Source organism: Pholcus phalangioides, unplaced genomic scaffold (genome assembly GCF_987345545.1).
Source record: "Pholcus phalangioides strain wild (caught in Gottingen) unplaced genomic scaffold, Ppha-v1.0 ptg000009l_1, whole genome shotgun sequence".
NCBI classification, from domain to species: domain Eukaryota; kingdom Metazoa; phylum Arthropoda; class Arachnida; order Araneae; family Pholcidae; genus Pholcus; species Pholcus phalangioides.
Genome location: NW_028301602.1, coordinates 53,261,906 through 53,275,187, shown reverse-complemented (window position 1 = coordinate 53,275,187; position 13,282 = coordinate 53,261,906). Strand labels below are relative to the sequence as shown.

Below are 13,282 nucleotides of genomic sequence, written 5' to 3'. Positions count from 1 at the left end.
TCGAGTCGTCTCGCCCTAAACCTATTTTGGTGAGCAATGTGGGCTTGATTTAAATGGGGGATTGTCTGGAGAGAGCCTTAGCTAAGGATCAGCTTCGGTCTTGGTGTTTTGGTTGACTCGATCTGGCTGGTTATATTTATATTTTTAAAAAAAAAGAATATATATATATAATATAAACTACATGTGTAATGGTTATTATGAAACCTTATGGCATATGAAGGACACTTGTGGTTATCACATTTACATCATTGTAACGGGAATGTCATAAAAATTCTTGTTCCGGTCCCATTAGTACATGCTATATCATGTATTAGTAGTGGCAGTCATGTGGATATGATTTTTGTTGTTGTTTTTATCCATTTCTGTTTTTTCTCCCACTTATTTTTGTAATATTTAAAACATTATTTTATAAATCTGGTGGACAGATTTCTTGTTTTTCGTTGGCGTGTATATATCTTACAAGGCTTGTAATCCTTGCTGCTGTGTTTTTGTTTTTGATTATTTGAGTGAACCATTGTTTTCTATTGTTTTCGGAATATTTGTACATGTGTAGATGTTTTGTAAATTTGCACTCTGTTGCATAGTGAACAGGAGTACCCACCGTACCGAGGCACATTTGTCTGTTCGGCGGCGTTTCCGTTCGTGTAGATATATAGGGAATGGGCCGTGTCCTGTTATGAAGATAGTCACCTCCCTATTCCAGTTTAGTGTGTTGTATGTGACTCGAGGGACAATTTCGTGCACTTTCCTAGCTGTTGTTCCTTGGTCCTAAATTTGCTGCCATTTCTGGAGGGGTGCTTGTTTAACCCTTCGACCGTTACGCATATTCAAAGAAAATCTTCTGAATCGGGCACACGATTTTACCAAAATCCTTTGAAAAACGGCAGGGCCTCTTGAGGTAAGACGATGCCTTCCCCCAGTTGTCAACAGTAGGGTGCCGGATTTTCACTGATAGGATTCCTCCCACCGCAACAATAAGGCCAGATTTATGAATAGGTCTTTTGTAAGTTGACGATAATAGCCTTACTGAGTGTAAAAAGTCCATGAAATTGAGGGAATAAGTTTTCCGTCAGTGAAAATTCTTCTTTCCATCTGTTTGTTTGACTTCACACAAAATGATTCCCATTTATAGTGATTATAAAAATTACAGCAATATCAAAATCTGCTATACTTTGATATTCACATACATTCGATTAAAAATAATTAAATGACGTATCACTATGGATACATCTGATACGAATTCGTATACAGAAATGTATAAAGAATAGCTATAATTTTCCGTAATAGAGAGGTGTCACATTTAAATTTTACAGTCAATTTTTAGCTCCAATCAGCGGCCAATTCTAGGTCTCACGGCCTATTTGACAATTTTTTTAAATACTATAGCTTTGATGATTCTAATGAACTTTTATGAAAATTTTTACACCCCAGAATATGGATTAGTGTCCAACCTTGGGATCCCTTATGATTCTCATCATTTTTTTCCATGCCATAAATTCACTTTGAAAGGGGCCCCGAGCGGAGGGCATGCTGTCTTAAACCACGAGCCCAACCAGTCACGGCCCAGAGGCCTGGAGTGCAGACGGGAGGGGGACAAAAATAAAATCAGGTTAAAGTTTTCGAAAGTAAACACGTAGAGGGCCCACGATGCCCTTAAGGCGACCGTGCCTAGGGCCCTGCTTCAGGAATGGGGGGGGGGGGATGCATTCAGAAGTTAAGTTGATTCTTCATAATTGAGTATTATTCAATTTTTCTATCTCAGTAGGCTGATACGAAGCTTTTGTGTGTCGGTTGCGGTGTTTATACGAAAACTTTTTTTTTCTTTCTGGTCATCTTTCTAGAGAATTGAATATTTACAAGAAATTACAATACATTTTACTGAAGTTTAAATCAAGATTATAATATGTAGTAAATGATTCTTTTTTCCCATTCAAATCATTATTTTCGATAATGAAATGAAACATATATATATTTTTCATTTGTATGGAAAAATTCAAATCCATAAACAGAAACAAAAAAATCAATATTATATATGATATGCAAAGGCCTTTGTGGCAGTGCTCCTCAAAGTGTGCGTCGCGACAAGATGGAAGTATAGATAAATATCACCCTATTAATGCTTCGAAGTGATTCTGTTATGAATGCACATTACCTACTAAAATATCCCGGGGAGCCACCGATGAACCATGAGTGGGGCAAGGGAATTGCGAGTGATAAAAAAAATTTTCATCACTAATTTAGTTGATACAGTACTTTGATTTTTGAAGAACCACCTCAAAGTGCATAAATAAGCACACAAATCAATATCTTGAGCTCGCCACTATGCCGCTGTGAGTCGCGATGAACCTTCGGAGAATGCTATATGAGTACGCATCCATTGTTTGTGTGTGTGGGATTGGGGGCAGGGAAAGTCGTGCCCACGAGAGGTAGTCATCTCGCTTATCTGCCCTGACAACGAATTATTCGTCCAGGCATACATTCGTTAGCCATCGAAAAAAAATTGTTACTCTGTGAAAACGTTCTAGAAGAAAGACACACAAAACACATCTTGATGTATGGGAGCCAACTGAATTAATATTCAATGAATAGAAAGGATTTGGTGGAAAATGAATCAATGAAACGAATCTGATGCTTCCATGCATATTACCGAAATTAACAAAGAAAACCAATATACGTTTCCACCTGTGGAGCAAAATATCTTTAGTATAGAACAATGCTGGGATTACCATTTACCCATTTTTGGTACAAAGTTTAGATACGTGAAGAATTCACGCTAAAAGACGTGTATCGATCGTCTTGAAAAAAAAAAACTGTGTCGGATTATCTCTGCCATTGTCAAAAGTTACCTGTTATCAGGACTCAAGAATCAAGAGCTTATTCAACACTCCCAAAGAAGAGGGTGGGTTGGTTATTTTGGGAGTGTTGGTTCAATACGGATGAAAGTATTTAGGGGAAGGGGGGACGCGAGCATAGAAATGAGTACGTATTGGTGAATAGTTTGAAAAAAAAGAGGGGGAAGATATTTCTTTTCTTATCAAAAGTACGTTCGTAAATGAGGACAATGCATGTCTATTAGTGAGAATATACAAATACAACACCACAACAGGCAAAATGCCCAGCGAGGTGGCTGAGAAAAATATGCCCATAACAAATATGGATGTCATCTATTTCAAAAATAAAGCAACCCAATTAAAAATGTATCGTCTCGTTTTTCTCAGTTCGATTTTATACTGTGTTTGCTAAATGAAAGCAAAAATGGGAGATATAATATGTGGCCCGACCAAAAATGAATAAGAAAATAATTTTTCGGACCAACAAAAATTAAATGAAAGAAATAATTTGCAGTTCTGTTGACAGGTAAAATAGGAATAAAAACCAATATAGGGGCAGTAGTATACTCTGTACTGTATTTAAAATTAAATTGAAAATCAAATCGAAAATTACGTATCGACTATATGAATTGGGCAAAATGTTCCATAGACTAACTGTCAAATATTGTTCAAGATCAATTGTGAATATTGATCTCAACGATTTCCTGTTCCTGACATCAGCACATCAAGCATTGGCCAGGGATTTCCAGCCACTTTGCGAAATAGCCGGTCTAAGCCCGAATCATTTCTGAAATTCAGACGGATTTTGGCCAAAACTCTTGGCATTCGCGAAGTGGCCGGCCACGTCTCAAATCGGTCGCGATTCGGGATTTGGCAGTAACATGTATATAGGTGTACTGCTTATAGATTCTTTTTCTGAAAATCAACTGCATATATTCAAACTTTCAATTTTTTTCTCCATCTCTCGGTCATTTTACATGTATACATTATTTTATATGGTAATTTTTTTTAAATACCAAAGAAAGTTATTTTTTACTCCCTCTCTCTCTAAGGGGCCGTTCAAGTATTACGTAAGCAAATTTTAAGCCATTTTTGACCCCCTACCCCCCTTGTCAGCAAAAGTAAGCAAAACGCTGACCTCCTTCCCCCCCCCCCCTTGTCAGCAAAATTTTGTCATCAGCTCTGCCCCTCTGAATCCTAATGCATATTTCTGGGATCAGAGACGTACACGAGGGGGGGGGCATAGGGGGGTTCTCTCGTGCCCCTTTTCCACGATCAAAAATAAAATTTATTTTTTTAATGCAAACAAAAATTTTTTTTTTAAATTGAAATTTCGGAAGAAAATACCTTTATATGTTATTATAATCAATTTCTGTTAATTTCAATGTTATTTGAAGGCTATGAACTAAAAATTTATCTTTAATAAATTCATCGCGACCCACCCTTTAAGTCATATAATGATAAATCACATAAAGTTCCTTGGCCGGCGGATGCGGCCTGCCCTCTTCAAACCTAATTTTGTAATAATTAAAAATGAACTAAACGGCACATTTACAGATCGCTTAAGTGTTCCGTGGTACAATTTTCAGAACATTTAAGCAGCCCGTGGCATATTTTCAGAACACTTAAGCGACCCGTGACACATTTAGAGATCCCTTGAGTGACATGTGACGTAGTTTTAGAGCATTTAAGTGGCTCCCAGTGCGGTTCTACATCACTCAAATTACCCGCGACACATTCTCAGATTATTTAAGTGATGCGTGGCACAGTTCCAGAGCACTTAAGCGGCTCAGCGAAACATTTAGAGATCACTAAAGTGGCTCTGTAGGGCACTTATCAATAGGAGGGATGTTACTTCAATTGCCCACCAACTATCGAAAGGTTTTTCTCGTTTTTGGGCACCGAGTAAGATGCCATTAAAAATATTTCATATTTTCATAAAAGGTGGTTGATGACGTAAACATTATCCAAACCCCCCCCCCCCCCCATCGATGATGACGTACTACTTGAACGGCCCCTAATGTACAGTGTTGAACTATTTGATGTACATCAAATATTACAATTTGTTTCGACACCTCTTATTATTTGGTGCCCTGTGCCATTGCACAGGTCACACTGCCCTAAGACCCGCCATTGGCCTTATACTGTTCTGGTGCCCTCTGCATATCATTCACGGTATTGCATCGTCACCTTTACTTTATTGGCACAAAGGATCCGTGAAGCACAAAATATTTAGAATCCTTCTTATTTTATTTGTTTTAATTATATATATATATATATAGAGCATTTTATAGCACATTAAAATATATTGTAAAATGCGTCTATAATAATAATGAAAGAATGTTTTTACTCTTCGCTGCTGACAACAAACACACAGCTCTCATACCAACTGATAAGAAAATTCCATTTACTTTTCAATACATATTGTATAGACACTTATGGATAAGTCAATGAATAGAAGAATTCAGTATGTACTTGTGGGGGGGGGGGGTGTTATTTGCAAAGGTTTTTGTGAAAGAGTTTATCTACTACAGAGGTACACACCATCTGACATTTTCTTTTTCTTTCTCTCTCAATACGGCTAGTCACATACAAATACGGATGTAAAAAACCTTATCCAATTTAAAAAGAATTCCAATTATCCTATTATTCTTGGAATCCGAAATTTTCTTTCAGCACTGTACATGAAACGTCGTTTTATATACAGTGTTGTGTAATATTAATTAATTGCATCTCAATATTCCTCATTCTCATATTATTTTGCTAAAATTAATGTTACTGTAAATAGAAAAGGTAAATTTTTGTATCAATTTTTACTTCATAAGGCAAATTTTCGGTCTTTCGGTGCATAGTCATTTTTTATGGAGCATTTTTTATCAGTTTTCATGTCCTGAAAATCCTAGCCTTAATTATAAGCATACTTGCCAACTACTATGGAATTTACGTAGTTTCTACAGATTTCCACCACAAAATATGAAACTACTGTGGAAAGCGTGAAAAAATATATATGGTTGTTTTAGAAACTTCTTTTAATCAAGGATTTCCTTGATAAATATCAAATTAATAACAAATCAAAAAGGTGCGGTTTACACTAAGATAACTTATCGTGCAGATGGGTAACTAGGCTGGGGCGACCGGGGCCCTCTTTGAACTTCCTCCTTGAGAGAGAACACACATTACTATTATTATATTGTTTATAACAAGCTGCAACATTCCCCTCCGTTATATTTATTACCTCATCATAATATTATAAATTATAATGCAATTGTAAATCCTATAATTATTTTGATACAGTAATACCCCAACTTACGCTACCACGAGTTGCGTGATCTTCTATGAAAAGTTGCATGTTCTGATATATTCAAACTTAATCACGGTATTAATGCTGAGATAGTAGAATATGTTAAATAAAAATCAAGAAAGAGTTGTTTTATTCGATCAGAACACCATATGTAATGAAACTACATCGATTTCTGGGAGGCTACAGTATATAAAGATGAAAATTTTGCAGTGATTTAGAAATTAAATCTCAAGGGTTTTATGATACCAGCCATTTTTCTGTTAAAAATTCATAATACACACCCGGTAAAACGGGCGGGGTTGAAAAGTGGGAAAAATAAAATATATTTTTTCCCACAACGTAAATGCAAAAAACATTTTGTTTGCTAATTGATCATCATAGTGCACCTCCCGGAAAGAAATGCTAATTACGGACCTGGGGGGAAGATGAAACAAGTAAGGTGTGACGGACCAGAGGTGTGCCAAAATGGATGTTGTCGGGTTGGCCGAATTTATGGCTGCAGCCCTGACTGAATTAACCTACTTATTCAATTCTTGAATGATTCTCGAACTCTCAAGAATCATTTAAGAAATATTATCAAAGAAGTATTACAAAAAATATTATTACAATTATTCAAGAAATGATAATTTTTAGAGAAAGAAATCTTGATATTTAATTTCTTAAGAAAGTTAATTTTAAAAGTTTAAAATTTTGAACTTGTCAGAACTATTGCTGTATTTAACAAGTGCAATCAATTATATTACGATGTTTCCGAAGTTCTTTGGGAATATTAAGAAAAAGTGCTCTTCACACAAGAAAAAAAAACGAGTTTTCTTAAACGCACAGTTATAACCACACACACCCGCACAGAGATTTCGCTATTCAAGTTCTTATGTGTGTTCTCTATTATAGTACATAATAGAGAACACAGTGTCCTTTATTCATGTCTGCTTGCTGTATTATGTGCCAGTGAAGAGCATCCTACAATGAGATCAGCATTACTGAATGCAGAGGGAGGAGCTCGTCAAACTGCATGGGTGACAAGTCTCAAACAAAGCAACTAGGGGAAAGCACTGGCCTGACCAGGACGCGTCAACGCGTCCTCGCCCGTTTTCGAAGGAATTTTCATGACGCGTCAACACGTCTTCGCCGATTGAAGGGTTAAGTTGTCGTTTCAGGAGCGTTAGTGGGAAAGCAGGGTTCGCACATCCTTACAAACTCCTTAAAAACTCCTTACTTTTCATTTCCCTCTGGAAGGGCCCTTATAACTCCTTACTTTTTGCAGCCACGCCTGAAAAAGTCTTTTTTTTTTTTTTTTTCTCTCTGAAGGGATGATCTTTTTTAGAATAGGCGTTCCCCACGGTGATGAATAGCATTGCCTAAAAAAATAAGAGGAAGCTTCCCCCCAATATAAAGAGGAAGAAAAGATTTAAAAAAAAAACGCGCTCTCCCTTTATAATAGGAAATGTGAAAGCAGGGGATGGGATTGGAACATCCAATGGTTGTGCATACCTGCCAACCGTTACGGTTGCAACAACAACGCCTGATAAAACTTTTTTGTCGTATTTAATAAATTAATACGATTATACGCTTTTGCTTCTAAAAATGTGATTTTTTACCGAATCGCTAGTTTTGACGTGTTTTCCTGCCTATGTCGCAAACTGGTCAGCGTTGGAAATCGATGGTCCGTAGAACGACATCACTCCGCTGAACCAGTAGCCGAAAATTCCCCCATGCCCAGTGGTGAGAAAGTTTTTACTTATGTGGCGAAACGATGTCTCGAACCTCCTATATTACGCAGTATACTGAGTGCAGACCTCGCAGCTTTCCTATTTATCCTACTATTTTCCTACTTTTGCCGCAATCGTCTTTTTTTTTACCGCAATTCTCTCGTATTATTCCTATTTTATCCCTCCTTCCTATTTGCTTACAGCCAATATCTCATTACGAAAATTCCGAGAAACCGCAAAATGTCACTGCTTTCCGTAGTTTTTTTGACGTGTTTTATTCACATTACAACTCGCTACTGCAAAAGAAAGGAAAAAAAATTTCGAGTAAGGGATGACGACAAGCGTATCTTTTCGCCGCCGCGCCTTAAAATGCTAAAAACTGAAGTCCAGTGGGGAAAGCGAATCTGTTTCGCAGATTGGTTGCAGTAAATAAAAAGGCAAAAAAAAAAAAGGAGGTACAGGCTCTATCCACACACAAGATTCCATGAGAGAGAATGGGTTTATATCTCCTGGGATCTCGTAACGAGCGTTCATTCCTGAAGCCAGGTTTTCCTAGGAGTAGGCTTTTTGCGCCGCGTGAACCTAACTGGATCATTTCGTGTCGGCAGAAATGAGTTACATAATGGCGTTACGCATTTGCGTTTTCCAAGCGTGGCGCATCGGCTCAGGATGGCTATATGACCCTGGCGTCATCTACTCTATCCGGTTTAAAGGGAAGAGACACAACACAAAAATGAAGGGAAGATCGCTGAAACGCACGGCACACGACGCTTAACTCACTAGAAGCAGTCTGCCAATCACGCCCGATGTAAAGCGCTGTCGTGAGCCGTATTGCGCTCTATAGGAAAACAGTCGTACTGCTTTTCATATTGATGAATAGACGGCGTGTAGCGCTGGGTGATTCACGTTGCGCGTGGCATAGAAAACCTGCTAGTAAAACCCGGCTTTTAAAAGTGACAGCCCGAGCCACGTCTGGTTTTACAGGAGGGGAGGGGGGAGGACGAGCCGATCGGCCGCTATAGCTGAACCCACTTTTTTTAACCTTAACCTTCTGAAAATAACTTTCGGGTATCTTTATGTTAGGGGTCATTCAAGTATTACGTCAGCATGGATGGGGGATTTTCGATTTGCTGACTTGATGACGTGGAGGGGGGGGGGTTGGATGATTCTTACGTCATCAACCACCCTTTATAAAAAATATGAAATATTCTTAATGGCGCCTTACTCGGTGCGCGAAAAACGAGTAAAACTTTTCACTAGTTTGTGGGCACCTGAACTAACATTCTCCCTATTGAGTCCCCTACAGAGCCACTCTAGTGATCTTCAAATACTTAGCGGATCCAAATGCTCTGGAGCTGTCCCGCGCATCATATAAGTGATCCGTGATTATGCCGCAGATCATTGCATTTTTAATTGGGTTGCTGTATTTTTGAAATATGACATCCATATTTTTATGGGCATCTTTTTCTTAGCCACCTCGTTGGACATTTTGCCTGTTGTGGCGTTGTATTTGTATCTCTCTCTGGCAGAAGTGGCCACAGCTCAAGCAAGATAAAAACAAAATTTATTGCGAACTCAATACATCACTTCCGATTTCTTTAAATCATTTTAATACTATATACTACCGTAACTCTCTCTGTTCTTTCTTACTACACTTCTCAATACCTAATCTTGATCATCATGCTCTGTTACTGTTCAAATTTGTGTTCTCTTGTCGCTTGTTACTCGTGCGTACAGTCACGGCATATCTCTTTCTTTTCAGCTGAAATTGCTACCCATCATACCCTTTATTCTGAAAGTTGAAGTCTTGGAAACATTGAAAAAGAAATTAAATGAAAATCAATTCACATGTGGGCTTCTTTTATTGTCTAGTGGTGCAATTTTTTTTTCGGAGGGGGCGTGGCCCCATGACACCTTAAAAACTCCTTACTTTTCATTTTGAAAATTTTATATGAGCCCTGAAGAGTTGCTGCAAATATAAATAATTTTGTAAGAAAAATCTTTGTTGGCTGTGGTTTTTATTTTGAATAATTGGAGGGGGAATGAATATCACTTTTAGAATTTTTATAATTTATGTGATGCTATTATGAGTTATATTTTTGACTAACACTTGAAGGTTTTAGAACACTTTGGTGATGACAGAAAGCATGTACGTGGATTGATTATTTTATGAATTCTTATGATGTCGGGTAACAAATCAAAACTTGTAATTTTTGAACCACTTCTAGATCTATATTTTTGAGAAGAGGGGGAAGTTTGTTTGCAAATTCAAAATAAATTTGCATATGTGCCCCGCCCCCTTTTTTTTGCTGTAAAACTTGTAAGTTATGAAGTTTGCCATGACTCCTTAAAAACTGCTTGAAACTCCTTAAAAAGTCCTTAAAAACTCCTTACTTTTCATTTTGAAAATTTTGTATGAACCCTGGAAAGGGTTATCAAGTTTATTGTCACAGTTGATTGCAGCTTTGGCTAGAGAATCTGCTCTCTTATTTCCAAGATTACCTACATGGGCCTTGGTCGAACCTAGGAAAATGTTTTGGTTATTTAATAGACGCCGCCTCAATACACGTACTATTGTGTTTCTATTTGTTGGATCTAGAAGTGCTTGAAGGGAGGAGTGGCTATCAGTTTTTATTAAAACTCGCTCTTCTGCTCCCGTTGCGTATTGTGCAGTTGCTTCTATCGCTAACAATTCTGCTTGAAAGTTACTATTGTTTTTATCTAGCGCTGCTTGCCACGTTTGCTTTTCTGTATTGTTTGTGTATACACAATAGGCTGCTCCGACGCCTTCATCGGTTTTGGAGCCATCTGTGTATATGTGGGTGTTTGCTAGTTTTATATCGTGGCCGTCAATCGAAATTTGATTGGGGATAGTTGAGCAGGAGGGGTGGTGGTGCCAGCCATGCTCCCGTGCTTCAAAGTTATTGGGGGTCAAAGTCTAGAAGTTCTGGTTGAATGTTTTTTCCTAAAACTAACTGTGTTTGTGTAGACTGCTTCCATTTGGAGCTTTAGGTGTAGTGGGCAGTTGCCTGTGATCACTTGGAGTCCCAGCGTAGCTGTTGTGTCATAGGCTCCGGTTATTGTTAAAAGAAATTTCCTCTGTGCACTATCTAAGGCCTGTTGTGTTTTTTTGGTTGGATGCCTATACCAAGCTGAGGCGCCATGGGCCAAGAATCTCTCGACCACCGTCTTGTAGATAGTTTTCTTAATGCTTTGTGAGATGCCCCGGGATTTTCCTGCTATTTTAGTTTAAAATGGAAGCGAGTCACTTTTAGTTTGCGTTCATTGATGTGTGATTGCCAGCCGAGGTCTTTTTGGATGGTTACGCCTAAATATTTGAGATTGCTTACGCATTTAATATTTTTACCATTAATTTTGATCCTAGGGGGATATTTATTTTTTGTGAAACAGAGAAATTGTGTTTTTTCTGTTGAGATTTTGAGGTTATGTTCACTAAGAAAAATCGTTAAATCATCCGAAAAATCGTTAAGAATTTTAGTTGCCTTTGTCACTAGCTGTGATACATTTACTGACCCTATCACAAAGGCAAAGTCATCAGCAAAGGCTTGGATATGGGCATCTTCCGGGAGGGGGATTTTTAGGGCTTGATTGGCCACAAGATTCCATAAAGCTGGTCTGCTACACGAACCCTGTGGACAGCCAATATCCTGTTTTCTAACCGCTAGGCCTTCCGGTGTTGTGATTAAGACATGTCTATTTGCTAGGAGGTCCGAAAACATTGATTTAATATTGTTAGGGAGGGGAGCTTTGGACAGTTCTTGGTTTATTGAGGAATAGGTCAGGTTGTTAAAATCTCCTTTAATATCGATACTTATAAAGGCGACGTCCAGTTCTTTGCTCTTGAATTCGTTAATTTTAGTGAGTATTAGGTTGAGGGCATCATCTATAGAATTACCTGACCTAAAGCCAAATTGAAGGTTAGAGTTATAGTTTTGAGATTCCAGGTGAAAGTTGAGTCTTTGAGTCAAAAGTTTTTCAAGACCTTACCTCCTACAGGCAAAAGGGTTATTGGACGATACGAGTCGATTACATCTGGTTTTTGAAAGAGTATTACTTGCCCTATCTTAAAGATGTTGGGGAATGTTTTTAGTTCGAGGCATTTGTTGAACAGCGTGAGGAAAAGAGTTGGGTATTGTTTGTGTACATGCTTGATTATCGGGCCGTCAATACTATCAGGACCGGTGGCTTTGTTTGTCGGGATCAGTTTTATAATCCTATCCACTTCGGCCGGACTGAATGGAGGGTCATTGTAGTTCGACGATGTCATAGTGTTCGTGCTCTGTGCGGAGGACGTGTTAGGTGGTGTGGGAAAGAGTTTTTCCAGAATTATATTAGCAAAATCTCTTTGGGTTCCTTGTGCATCTTCTCCAAGAAGTTTGAAAAGCTGGGAGGGGATGGTGCTTTTGGATTTAACTTTTATATTGTTTACCATAAGGATTAGAAGCTTTATTACAGAAGTCTCTGAAGGTTTCTCTTTTTGATTTGCGAATTAGTTTATAAAATTTTGCTCTTTCACGTTTAAATATTATATAAAGTCTGGGGTTTTCATCTGGGGAGGCTTTTTGTGTTCTAAGCTGTAGAGCTTTGAGTTTATTTTGTGCGGCATTTACTTGGGGGGGTCCACCAGGAGGTTTTGATATTAAGTTTGGATGTTTTCTTTTTGAGAGATTTATGGCAAGCCTGGAAAATTAAGTTTTCCAACGCTTCTGTTTTGGCGTTGAGATCCTCCGAGGTGTGGCAATTATTAAAGTTATTAATTTGGGGATGTCCCTGAGATGCTTGTTAAGTTTAGAGAGACCGAATTTACTTTTGAATCTTGTGAGTGAGATAGTGTTGGCAGAGATGTTTAGTTCTATCAGAATGTATTTATGAAGGCTGGCTGAGAAGTCTGTTGTTATATTTCTATTTAGACATTGCACTATTTCTGTGTTTGTTGTGAGAGTTAGGTCGGGCCAGCCTTTTTTGTCGCCATGGACATATGACGGTGGGTCTGAGTTTGAGTGATGGAGAAAAAGATCATGTCCGCCAATGAATTGCTCTATCCCTTTGCCTCTACTGTTAAGCCTCGGATAGTTCCATAGCGGATTTTGCCCGTTTAGATCAGACCCGATCAGTGCTTGTTCCGGTTTGATTGCATCGAGGATAATTGCAATTTCAGCGAGTGTTTCTTTCAGGTCACCATGGGGAGGGGCGTAGGCTGAAATCAGAGTAAGAGGCTTGTTGTCGAAAGAAAGTTTAACTGCGACGGTGTGATTAAGGGTTTCTATTAAAATTGGTTTTATGTTTTGGTTAGGACAGATTATCGCGGCTTTATTTTCTTTTGCGAGCCAGACCGACCATGATTTTGGGATATTGGGTATTCTTTTATTGTAGATGTAGGGCTCCTGGATGAGGAATATGTAGGGCTCCTGGATGAGGAA

The 13,282-nt window shown here is 38.3% G+C and overlaps 1 protein-coding gene across 1 annotated transcript in view; it reads left to right on the top strand.

The window, feature by feature from the left end:
• Positions 1-13,282, top strand: part of LOC149083293 (DNA excision repair protein ERCC-6-like) — a 435,993-nt gene that overhangs the window by 149,094 nt on the left and 273,617 nt on the right. The window lies entirely within an intron of this gene.